Raw genomic sequence first — 13,129 nt, 5'->3', positions numbered from 1 at the left:
GCTTTGGAAAAAGTGCAGAAAAGAGCAACTCGAATGATAAAAGGGTTGGAACACTTTCCCTATGAGGAACGGTTAAGGCGCTTAGGGCTCTTTAGCTTGGAGAAACGACGACTGAGGGGTGACATGATTGAGGTTTATAAGATTATGCATGGGAAAGAGCAGGTAGAGAAAGAGGTACTTTTCTCCCTTTCTCACAATACAAGAACCCGTGGGCACTCCATGAAATTGCTGAGCGGTCGGGTTAGAACGGATAAAAGGAAGTACTTCTTCACCCAAAGAGTGATTAACACTTGGAATTCACTGCCACAGGAAGTGGTGGCAGCTACAAGCATGGACGGCTTCAAGAGGGAATTAGATAAGCATATGGAGCAGAGGTCCATCAGTGGCTATTAGCCACAAGGTATAGATAGGGACTCTGGGGCAAGTGATGCTCTGTCATCTTGGTGCTTGGGGGGGGTCAACAGTGGGAGGGCTTCTAATGTCCTGGCCCCACTGGTGGACCTCCTGATGGCACTGGTATTTCTGGCCACTGTGGGATACAGAGTGTTGGACTGGATGGGCCTTTGGCCTGATCCAACATTGGCATCTCTTATGTTCTTATGTTCTTATGTTCTTAATGTGAACCACTCAGAGCCCTCAGGGGGTGAGCAGTATACAAATGGAATGTAATGATGATGATGATGATGATGATGATGATGATGATGATGATGATGATGATGATGATGATGATGATGATACCTTCCTTTTTCTGCAAGGTCCCTACATCTGCCAGTATATCCTTGAGACACACCCCAAAGAGTTTACCCCCTTGAAGGGGGGAAGTTGCTAGGACTGATTTGGATACAATCATATTAAACACTGGAATTTTCATTCAGAGGGAAGCAGTCTCTGCGGACCTCAGTGGAACCATGCCTCTCCATGGGAAAAAAAACCCACGAAAAGCCCTCACCTTTTCGGATTTTCTCCCTCTGTTGCTGCAGAATAACGTGCCAGCCAATTTCAGCCCCAAACATGAAAATGCTTTGACGGATGACACTTTTAGGTTTATGAGCTCATAATTAGATTCTGCTTCCTACCAACCGAACTACGCTTTCAGGTGGCTGGTGCAGCAACCAGTTCACCAACCCAGGGGAATGTAAATATATGGCCAAGAAAACAGAGTTGGATCACTTACCTCCCCAAGAGTGCCTTTGTTCGGCAGCCCGCACAGAGGCTCATAAGCTGATTGCTTCCGGCTCACAAAATTCGCTCCTTTTGGCTGAGAAAGAGAAGAGAGAAGGAAGGTGAACTTGGATTACAGATTTGCAGAGCAGGCAAAATCAGTCAAAGGAGGTGTTTCATTTCACACCAAAAACTATGGTTTCCTTTACTGGGCATCTCATAAGCAGGGCTGGCTCACCCGCTAGGTGAACTAGGCACTCGCCTAGAGCGCGGGACGGCCCTTAGGGCACCAAACTGGACCCCAGTGCCATGTGGGGGTGGCTGTGGAGGCCCCCCCTCCTGCTCAGCCCCCAACCCACTGCTGGTGCTGGTGACCCAGGTGGGCGAGCAACAGGTGCGCGGGGGGGGAGGCATAGGTTCGGCGAGCCACACTGGGCATGTGCCACCACCACCACCAGCTGGGCATGTGCAGAGGCAGCCACAAGGTGCCCAGAACTGCTGCAAGGTGGTCGGTGGGAGCTCCGGGAGGTGCCGCGGAGGAGGGGGAGGAGGCTCCCACCGGGATTCATCCCCCGCCGCATGACAAGAACAGCCACCCTGCAAGGTGGGCTGGGTGGGGCCGATAGCAGAGGGGGGGCGGCAGCGGCAGGGGACTGGCCGGAGGGTTCTCGGGTTCCTTACACGCGTTTGTCCAGCCGCTGTTTCAAGACTGCCAGAGAGGGGGAGCTCACCACCTCCCAAGACAGCCGATTCCACTGTGGCACAACTCTGTCTGTCAAAAAGCTTTCCCTAAGATCCAGCCGGTCCCTTCCCGCCCTTAATTTAAACCCATTCTTGCAAGTCCTTCCTCTGCTGCCAACAGGAACAGCTCCCCGCCCTCCTCCTCTAAGTGACAGCCCTTCAAGAGAGCCATCCTGTCCCCCCTCAACCTCCTCTTCTCCAGAGTAAACATTCCCAAGTCCCTCAGCCTTTCCTCAGAGGGCTTGGTCTCCTATCCCACTTTTCCCTGTGACTCAAGGCAGTTTACAAATCATACTGAAAAACATAACGGCGGTGTGCAAAAAATAAATAAATCTTTTTCCCCCCCTGGTTCAGTTATAGCCTATGGGGAACATTATAGTTAATGGGCCCCATAGGCTATAATGGAGAATCACTCTAGGGGTATCTGGGGTTCGGGGGCGGGGCTGTTTTTTTAGGTAGAAGCACCAGAAGCACAGCTGCTGGTGCCTCTCCTCAACCCCCCCCCCAAGTTTCAAAAAGATTGGACCCGGGGATCCAGTTCTATGGGCCTCAGAAGGAGGCGCCCCCATCCTCCATTGTGTCCTATGGACCTTGGTTATGAGCTGAAGCAGAAAACCTCTGAGCTGGCCTCTGAAATGTTGTGCACCAGCGGGAGCTGTGGGTACAGTATAGCCAGACCCATTGTTATTAAATCTCTTTAATAAAAAGAGTTTGTTACTCTGCCTGAGTCCTCACGCCTCATTCAGACACTTATAATGGGGAAAAGAGTGTACAAAGGGGTAGGGTAGGGTGGGTGCTCTGGGCCCTCCCGAGAAGACCCATACCAGATTGGTGGCAGCCATTAGAGAACCTTTCAAGTTGCTGCCCACAACAGGGATACAGAAGCACAATGGTGGAAGAAACTGCCATCCAAACCCACGAACCGTATTGCTTGTCCAGGTACTTCCAGCTGGGTAGCTGTGTTAAGTCTGCTGCCATAAAAACAAACATCATGTGGTACCCACAGACTACAAGTTTTTAATCTATATATATAAAAGAAAGTCCCCTCACCGTAAAATCAATGCCCAGGCCAAACACCAAATTCAGGGAGAGCACTCCTACCATGGCGTAGATGCTCACTAAGAAGGGATTTTTAGAAATCCGACCCCTACGAGGGTCAAAAGGGGGAAAATGTGCTCCCCCCATTGATTCCTATGCAGCTGCCAGATGGCTGCCTCCTTGCACCTCCCACTCTCTGATTGGTCAGCTGCAGAACTGCTTCTTAAATGGACAGTGAGCGGCTCAGTTAAGAACAGTTAAGAACATAAGAACATAAGAGGCGCCAATGTTGGATCAGGCCAAAGGTCCATCCGTCCATCCGTCCAACACTCTGTCACACAGTGGCCAAAAATACCAGGTGCCATCAGGAGGTCCACCAGTGGGGCCAGGACATTAGAAGCCCTCCCACTGTTGGCCCCCCCGAGCACCAAGAAGACAGAGCATCACTTGCCCCAGAGCCCCTATCTATATCTTAGTTCTATGTGGCCTGCTCCAGGGTGAGCTCACCAAGCAGCCTGGTGATCCTAGCACCTGAGGGCAGAACCACCCATGTGGTCTACAGAGAGGTCCTTCGGTCCAGGGGAGGAGCTGTAAACAGTAGGGGTCAAAAATCCACAAAACGGCAGCAACAGAGTGTAATATTATTATGAAAAATTCAAATGCAATCAAGAAAAATGCAGTGGCCATTCTCAGCAACAGCCATGCGCAGTCTCCACTTTTTTGTGCTAACCTGGCAACACACGTACAATGACTGAAGAACCCCCTGGTCTTTGCAACCAAATTTCTTGGTGAACTCTCATTCAACAGATTCACGCTGGAGTCTCCCTTGAAGTCCTTTGGTTGAAGAAGAAGGACATCCGGGAGCGTGGCTGCCTCCTCCTGTCCGAACCGTTGCTGTGAGTGCTTTAGGCCATCCGTCGACAAGGTGAATCCTTGATCCAACCAAAAGTGAGAACGATTGTCATCTTGGTTCTGTCCTCAAACATGTTTTCCTGGCCAGCTACCAACTTCTTTCAGACATCACGGCAAACACTAGGCTGTACGCTCCGGGCGCCCACCCTGAACGCTGCTCTGCTCACACGCTCCACTTGTGCCTCCCCACCCACCCCCACCTAGCAGGTGCAGTATGATTGACAGTTCCTGGTTTGGGAATAGGGTTGCCAGGTCCCTCCTGGCTACCGGCAGGAGATTGTGGGGGGGGTAGAGTTGCCAGATGCAGGTTGGGAAATTCCTGATGATTTGGGGGTGGAGCCAGGGCAGGGCAGGGGCCTCATTGGGTAAAAGTAAAGGTTCCCTTGCTCGAAAGCCAGTCAAATCCAACTCTAGGGTTGCGGTGCTCATCTCCGTTTCAAAGCCGAAGAGCCAGGGCTGTCCGAAGACGTTTCCATGTTCATGTGGCCGGCATGAGTAAACACCAAGGCACACCGAAGTGGTACCTATTTATCTACTTGCAATTTCTTGCTTTCGAACTGCTAGGTTGGCAAGAGCTGGAACTAGAGACGGGAGCTCACTCCGTCCATGTGGCACACTCGGGTCTCGAACTGCTGAACTACCGACCTTCCACAGCCTGCAGTTCAGCGTCTTAACCACTTGAGCCACCGCAGCTCCAATTGGGATTACAATCCCAATTACAATCAATTGGGGTACAATGCCATAAAGTCCACCCTCCAAAACATCCCTTTTCTCCAGGGGAAAGTGACCTCTGTTGTTTGGAGAGGAGCTGTAATTCCAGGGAATCCCCAAGTCCCACCTGGAGGCTGGCATCCCTATTTGGGAAGCCTCAAATCAAGCTCTGAATCAGTGGATCTCTGAATATTAGCCTCTCGGCAATCCAGAGTTTCCTACCCACAAAGAGAAGTTTAGGTTAGAATACCTGTTTGTGAGGAGAAAACAAACTCCAGTTCACCCAGGGTGCCTGGAGAGATGCCACAGCAAAATGGAACTTGGCCTCCCAAAACAGGAAGCTTTCGATCATGCTGTGGGGAGGGTGGGTTGGGTGGAATGTTCATGCACTCGCTTGTCACAGACAAACCACTTCTGTCCCTCCCTTTCTTATTTACTGTGGGGGTATCTCGGCTGCAGCCTCCAGAACACCTGAGGGGCACAGCATTCCTGGACCCAGTTTCCCACCCTCTGCTGGAGCGAAAGCTGAACGAGAGAGACGCTGCATGTCTCCACATCTCTGGAACACAGCGTGAGAGGAAGGAGTCACCAAACACCAATCCACATCCCTGCTTTACTTTTGCATAGTGCGCCACGCTTCTAGTGACAACTTCATTTGTTTAAAATCTTTTGCTGCCCCAAGATTTATCCCTCCACTATAGTTTCTGATCTTCACTGAATACCAGCCATGCATATATTTTCTCATTAATACGATTTTATTTCGCTGCTTTGTGTTTCCTGAACCTATTATTTTCATAACTGTATTCTTCTCGTTTCTATTTAATGGGCGTTTCCTTTTTTCACTAAACCCACCCCCTGACAAAGTTATTCTAAGGATGAAAGACAATGATCCGCCAACTACAGCAAAACACCCAGCACATTGTTATTACTGGGACGCTATACACAGTTTTTAATTCCTACCATGTCTGCTAATCCCTACACAGCTTTTATGATAGCATTACTTCTAACTAAAGAAGAATCTCAGCTTTTGCAGTTTCAGCAGTACGAAACAGGCAACACAGACAAAATCTGGAGACAGAGAGGATCTTATAGTTCTGTTGTAGAACTGAAATGACAATGAAATCTAGATACAGCATGCTGATGAAATGAAGAAAAGATGAAAAATGTGTGTCTCCCACATTTTTATCCAACTGAAATGACAATGAAATCTAGATACAGTACATGATGATGAAATGAAGAAAAGATGAAAATGTGTGTCTCCCATATTTTTATCCTGCCTTGCTGAACTACCGACCTTCCACAGCCTGCAGTTCAGCGTCTTAACCACTTGAGCCACCACAGCTTCTTTATTATTATTACTGGGACGCTATACACAGAGTTTTTAATTCCTACCATGTCCGCTAATCCCTACACAGCTTTTATGATAGCATTACTTCTAACTAAAGAAGAATCTCAGCTTTTGCAGTTTCAGCAGTATGAAACAGGCAACACAGACAAAATCTGGAGACAGAGAGGATCTTATAGTTCTGTTGTAGAACTGAAATGACAATGAAATCTAGATACAGTACATGATGATGAAATGAAGAAAAGATGAAAATGTGTGTCTCCCATATTTTTATCCTGCCTTTGCTACAATGAGCACAGGACGGCATCCACCCTCCAATAACTGATGGTGGCATTAGGGAGGCTACACAAAAGCCCAGATGGTACTTCACTATTGCACGTCCACACCAGTCCTCTCCAGGAAAGCTTTTTACAAGTTGTTTCACAGGATGTTTAGGAGGACATTTTTGTAGTTTAATGGATCTGCTTCAGTGCTGCGGTTAATAGATCCGCTCAGGAGGTGACTTTTATTGGAAATAAAGTTTTTCCTTCGCTAAATGTCTTGTGGCCTTAAACAGGTATGTTTCCTTGTGTTTTGTCATGTTCTACAATCCCAGCCCAACTGCATTATCTTACTAGGAATCTGTTGGACTCAAATGTTATCATGTCTTGTAATCTGCCTACTGATTGACTGATTTTTTTCACATTTATAATCCACTTTAACTCCCAGTAAGAAATGTTGGCTACTACTACTACTACTAACAACATCAACAACAACAATAATAAATTGTTGCAATATCCAAAAAGATTAAGAGGTACAACAGTAGGATCCAGCAATACAGACAAAACTTCCAATTCCAGACTAACTAGAAATCACTAGAGGGAGATGAAAAAGTAGAACTAAAACCAGAGGGAAAAAAGACAACAACCATCTGGAAAGAACTCTGGGAAGACTTAAAAGAATACAATAAAAAAGCCACCCGGATCATAGATGTGGAAAACAAACTGAAAGGAAATCAAATGGAGGATCTTACAATAACCCAGAAAGCCCGCAAAAACAATAGAAGAAAGTGAAAAACAGGACAGCACCTGGAAGAGATTAAGTTCACATCTACTGGCTTAAAAAGCTGACAAGTCTTCATTACGATTGGTGCAACAGCTTACCGATGTGCTCTGTTCTAAAGCAGCAGAAAACAGAGTTGCACTTACGTGTAACTGTTGTTCATCAACATCTTCTGTGCAGATACACATTGGGACTGCGCTTGCGCAGGCCAGCTGCGGACATTTTCTTTTGTAGCTTACTTTAAAACTCCAAAAGGAGTGCACCACCCTGACAGAGCCAGTGCACGAACAGATTTTCCCGCCATGCACGTCACGTGCTCTAGGTTTCTGCAAGCATCACCACAAGTCTGTGAAGAACCTGTGAGAGCGGGGTAGGAGGGAGGGAATGTGTGTCTACACAGAAGACATGGGTGAACAACAGTTACAGATAAGTGCAACTCTGTTTTCATCTTCTGTCTTCTAGCGCGGCCCCACATTGGAACCCTTAGTGGTGGGGTAAGGCTCTCATTGGAAAAGGGACTGACAGACAGCCTTGCCAACACCCGCATCCTTCCTCGCCCAATGATCTAAGGCATAATGCCTAACAACAGTGTCTTCTGTTTCCCAGGTAGCCACTTTGCCGATATCCAGAAGAGGGACTCTGCAGTGGAAAGCGGCTGACGTGTCCTGTGCCCTGGTGGAACGTGCCTTCACATCAAGAGGACAATGCCTGCCTGAAGTGCTGTAAGAAGATGGACTGGGATGAGGCAACCCTACCCTTCTTTGGGCCCCAGTAACACACAAATAAAGCTTTATTTTTCCTAAAGGGTCTGGTCCTGCTAAGAGAATAAAGGAGAGCTCTCCTCACATCGAGCACGTGAAGGAATGATGCTGCTTCTGAGCTGAGAGAATGGGAAAATACTGGAAGGACCACCTCCTGGGTTAGATGAAACCTGGAGACCACTTTGGGATGGAAATCTGAACTACAGTGAAGGATCTTAGGGGAAACTTTTTTTCCAGTAAGAGTTGTGTAACAGTGGAATGGGCTGCCTCGGGAGGTGGTGAGTCCCCCCCCCCCTCACTGGCAGTCTTTAAGCAGCGTCTGGACAAACACTTGTCAGGGATGCTCTAGGCTGATCCTGCATTGAGCAGGGGGTTGGACTAGGTGGCCTCTTGTGGCCCCTTCCAATTCTGTGATTCTACGATTCTAGGACTACTGTTCCTGAAATACCTTAAGGAAAGGTGGGTCAGACCCAAGAGCAGCCAGCTCACTCACCCTCCTGGCAGATGTAACCGCCACCAGAAAGGCCATCTTCCTAGAGAGAAAGCCTAGGAGGCAAGAAGTCAGGGGTTTGGGGGTGGTGGTGTCTCATGAGGGTTTCCAACATCAAGGGAAGCGTGGAAATCCCATCTTTCCAAGTACAAGGGAGACATAGAGTGCAAAGGACCAGGTGGGTCCGCTGGTCTCCACGAGAGTGAGGGTCCCACATCCGAGGACAGAGGTTGGGCTCCCAGGATGCTTCCCCGTTCCTCGTCGTCAGGGTCCAAGAGGGAACCAGCTAAGGAGGGTAGATGGGGCGAAGGAGTACGTGGTAGAACCACGATAATGACCAAATCTGAACCCTGCTCCTTCTGCCCGGTGACCCTGGCAGGCTTTGAATCAAAGGCAGGTATTTCCTTGAGCTTGGGTTTTTTTTATGCTTCGTGGCTGGCAGTTCTGAGCAGGAACGTGTCTTAGCACGTAGCTCCACTCGTGCTGGTGGCGTGTGTATAGACTCAGCCTTGGGAGCAACCGAGGAGGCCCTCTTAGGGGGAAACGGTTTGGATACCGAAACCAAACCAGTAGAAACCGAGCAGGCTGAGGGAGGCCTGGAGCCCAGTTCAACAGTCGGAGCTGAGGGGATCAGAACCGAAGCCGAAGGTCCCGAGGATGGAGCGGACTTGGCTGGGACCGAGGCAGACAGCACCTTCTCCCAAAGTGCTGCCTTTAAGCACGAGGCTCTGTTAGAGCGTGCTTTCGGGGGGAAACGTTGGCAGTTCTGGCACACAGTCACTTTATGCGATTCCCTAAGGCATCAGAGACACAGATCCTGCTCCTCGCTATTCGTTGCGCATTTCACACATTTCTTTAAAGAGTGCCTTGGCCCCCATGGAGGGGCCACAAGCACTATACGATTTTCAAAAGCCGATGTGTCCCGAGGAGTGGATCCTCAAAAAGCAGAAGGAAATACAAACTGGAATTCGCAGCAAAGAGTGATAAACCTCAAAGAGTGATAAACGGAGTATACACAGAGCTACTCAGAAGATATCCTAGTCTTATGGTGGTGAAAATGGAACTGACGGGATGGAGGTGCCCACCCTAGAGCATGCGATGGATGTGGCAGGAGAAACCTGCACATGCGCCGGATCTGTCAGGGTGGCGTGCCCCCCTTTGGAGTTTTAAAGTAAGCTACGAAAGAAAATGTCGGGAGCTGGCCCATGCAAGTGCAGTCCCAACGTGAGGCTGCACTATAAGATGAAATACGAAGATTGGATAACAGCTAGCAGGACATTTCTCATTCTGTTGTACTGGATATCCTTATATTTCGGAGAAAAAATTTTTTTAGCAATAAATCAGATAAATATTAAGCTTTGGCAGACCTTTTAACACTACTTTTCACTATGTAGACTATTGACCTATTATAGTTTAATCTTATCTGTAATAGAATATATCCTCATGTCCCTATTAAGACAAATTCTACTGTTCTGAGCTTTTGGCAGACCTTTTAACACTACTTTTCACTATGTAGACTATTGACCTATTATAGTTTAATCTTATCTGTAATAGAATATATCCTCATGTCCCTATTAAGACAAATTCTACCGTTCTGAGCGGGAACGTGTCTTAGCATGTAGCTCCACTCGTGCTGGTGGCGTGTGTCTAGACTCAGCCTTGGGAGCAACTGAGGCGGCCCTCTTAGGAGAAAACAGTTTAGATACCGAAACCAAACCAGTAGAAACAGAGCAGGCGGAGGGAGGTCTGGAGCCCAGTTCAAGAGTTGGAGCTGAGGGGATCGGAACTGAAGCCGAAGGTCCCGAGGATGGAGCGGACTTGGCTGGGACCGAGGCAGACAGCACCTTCTCCCAAAGTGCTGCCTTTAAGCATGAGGCTCAGTTAGAGCGTGCTTTCGGGGGGAAACATTGGCAGATCTGACACACAGTCACTTCATGCGATTCCCTAAGGCATAGGAGCTGCAGTGGCTCAAGGGGTTAAGACGCTGAACTGCAGGCTGTGGAAGGTCTGTAGTTCAGCAGTTCGAGACCCGGGTTGCCGCATGACGGAGTGAGCTCCCTTCTCTAGTTCCAGCTCCTGCCAACCTAGCAGTTCGAAAGCAAGAAATTGCAAGTAGATAAATAGGGGCCACTTCGGTGGGAAGGGAACACCATTCCGTGCGCCTCTGTGTCTAGTCATGCCGGCCACATGCCCACGGAAACGTCTTCGGACAGCGCTGGCTCTTCGGCTTTGAAACAGAGATGAGCACCGCAACCCTAGAGTCGGACTGGCTTTCGAGCAAGGGAACCTTTGCCTTTACTTTTTTTAAGGCATCAGAGACACAGATCCTGCTCGTCGCTATTTGGCGTCTTAGTTGTGCATTTCACACATTTCTTTAAAGAGTGCCTTGGCCCCCATGGAGGGGCCACAAGCACTATACGATTTTCAAAAGACAATGTCCCGAGGAGTGGATCCTCAAAAAGCAGAAGGAACTGCAAACTGGAACTCGCAGCAAAGAGTGATAAACCTCTTTAATCAACGGAGTATACACAGAGCTACTCAGAAGACATCCTAGTCTCATGGTAGTGAAAACGGAACTGAGGGGATGGAGGTGCCCCACCCTAGAGCACGCGATACATTTGGTCGGGGAAACCTGCACATGCGCCGGATCTGTCAGGGTGGCGTGCCCCCCTTTGGCGTTTCAAAGTAAGCTACGAAAGAAAATGTCGGTAGCTGGCCCATGCAAGTGCAGTTCCAACGTGAGGCTGCGCTTTAAGATGAAATACGAAGATTGGGTAACAGCTAGCAGGACATTTCTCATTCTGAAGAACAAAGAGAAAGGAGCAAAGCCGGACAACTTCTGCCCTACTACCTGCCTCCCAGCAACTTTTAAACTACCGATAGGAAGTGTAGCCAATTCCATTCAAGAATATCTACAGCTCAATTCAATTTTACCACATGAACAAAAAGGAATTTTCTGAAAATCCCAAGGCACTAAAGATCAGTTACTGATTGACAAAATGGTCTTACGATATTGTAAAAGGTGGAACACCAACCTGAATGTCACATTTGATTCACTCCCTCATACATGGACCCTGAAAGCACCAGTAATGGTAGGCATCAGCAAAACGGTAGTAACGTTTATCAAAAATGCCATGAGTAAATGGAACACCAGGTTGACTGTGAATGGAGAAGAAACTGGAAGTGTTAATATCAAATGAGGAATTTTCCAAGGAGACTCACTATCACTGTTGCTTTTTGTCATTACCCTAATACCCTTCACCATCATTCTCAACAGCAAAGGCCTAGGATACCAGCTTTCAAAGACATGCCCCAAAATTTCACACTTATTGTATATGGATGACTTGAAAATGTATGCAAAGTCATAATCAGAGACTGATTCTTTATTAAATACAGTTCAGATATCCAGTAAAGATATAACAATGGAATTTGGCCTTGACAAGTATGAGACATTGAATACAAGACAAGTATGAGACTGCATAGAAGAAAGATCACTGAACAGGAAGAAATCAGGGTACTAAACAACATCAGAATACTGGGCTTTGAAGAAAACTACAAATATCTTGGAATTTTGGAAGATGACAACATTGAACATACCCCTGTTAAGAAAGTTACAAACAAACTGTTCTGCCAAAGAGTTAAAAAGATATTGTGAACAAAATTATATGGAGGCAACATGGTAAGGGCAGTTAACATGTGGGCAGTCTCAGTTCTAAGATACACAGCTGGCATTATCGATTGGAAAAAAGCAGAATTAGAAGCAATAGATCACAAAACTCGCAAGATGATGATGCATCACTCACTATACCCTAGAAGTGATGTTGATCATATTATGAAGAAAATTAGGTGGAAGGTGTCTTCTGAAAATTAAGTAAGCAATTGAAGAAAAATGAGCACTGAACGACTACAGCAAGAAAAGCAAAGAGAAGCTTTGACAACTGGGAGGAAAAGCACTTGCATGGACAATATCTGAAAGACACAGAGAACAAAGTTGATAATGAAAACACCTGGAAGTGGTTCCAAAATGGACATTTGGAGAAAGAAACAGAAGACCAGTGATGACCGCAAATGTCAACTCTGCAAGACAATGGAAGAAACAGTCAACCACATGGTCAGTGCCTGAAGTAAAGTTGTTCAAACTGACTATAAAGAACATCATGATAGGGTTGCAGCTATGTTGCACCGGAATCTTTGCAATCTCAGCCAGAAATTCATGGGAGCACAAACCAGACAACATCATGTAGAATGAGGGAACAAAGATTCTTTGGGACTTCAGATTACAAACAGATAAATTCCTGGAGCAGAGACCCCTGATATCACAACTGTAGGGGAAAAAAGAGAAATAGGGTTTGGATCATTCACACTGCTATCCAAGGAAACAGCAGAATAGAAAAGGAAGAACAGGAGAAGATCACAAAATATAAAGACCTACGAATAGAGTTAGAGAGCCTCTGGGGAAAGAAGGTGACCATCATGCCAGTTGTCACTGGAGCCCCTGGAAGCCTCAATAAACACCTGGACATTCTGGGCATTGAGCAAATAACACCAGCTCAGCTCCAGAAGACAGTGTTGCAAAGATACTTCTGCAATTCCTAAGAACTTGGCTAGATCCTGAATTGCAAAACACCATCTACCATTGAAATATATGACTGTGACAATTCATAACAACAACAACAATAATTCAAAGCAGCTGGAAATTTCTAAGGGACGGTCATGGGAGCTTTGTTTTTTAAAATATATTTACTATGGACATCTGTTTAGAAATATTATTAAAACACTTCAAACATTAAACAAGCATTTAGTGAGGGGACACCCAACAAAAACTGTGTTTTGGATACAAAGTACAAGGGCACATTTTAGAAAAACGGAGGAAACCTTCCCCTCTCAGATTTATAACTTATCATCTTCTGTTTCAGTGGGTTTCTAAGA

At 47.0% G+C, this 13,129-nt stretch overlaps 1 protein-coding gene across 1 annotated transcript in view; it reads right to left on the bottom strand.

Moving 5' to 3' along the window:
* NDST2 (N-deacetylase/N-sulfotransferase (heparan glucosaminyl) 2) overlaps positions 1–1,254 on the bottom strand; it is a 171,477-nt gene extending 170,223 nt beyond the window's left edge. The window contains exon 1 of the mRNA XM_015409617.1: positions 1,175–1,254. The gene's annotated coding sequence lies outside the window, so the exon portion shown is untranslated. The remainder of the gene's footprint in view (positions 1–1,174) is intronic.
* Positions 1,255–13,129: the final 11,875 nt, after the last annotated feature.

Source organism: Gekko japonicus, unplaced genomic scaffold (assembly GCF_001447785.1).
Source record: "Gekko japonicus isolate JY-2015 unplaced genomic scaffold, Gekko_japonicus_V1.1 scaffold2542, whole genome shotgun sequence".
In the NCBI taxonomy this organism is placed as follows: domain Eukaryota; kingdom Metazoa; phylum Chordata; class Lepidosauria; order Squamata; family Gekkonidae; genus Gekko; species Gekko japonicus.
The sequence above is the reverse complement of the archived record's forward strand: the minus strand, read 5'-3'. Positions and strand labels throughout refer to the sequence as shown.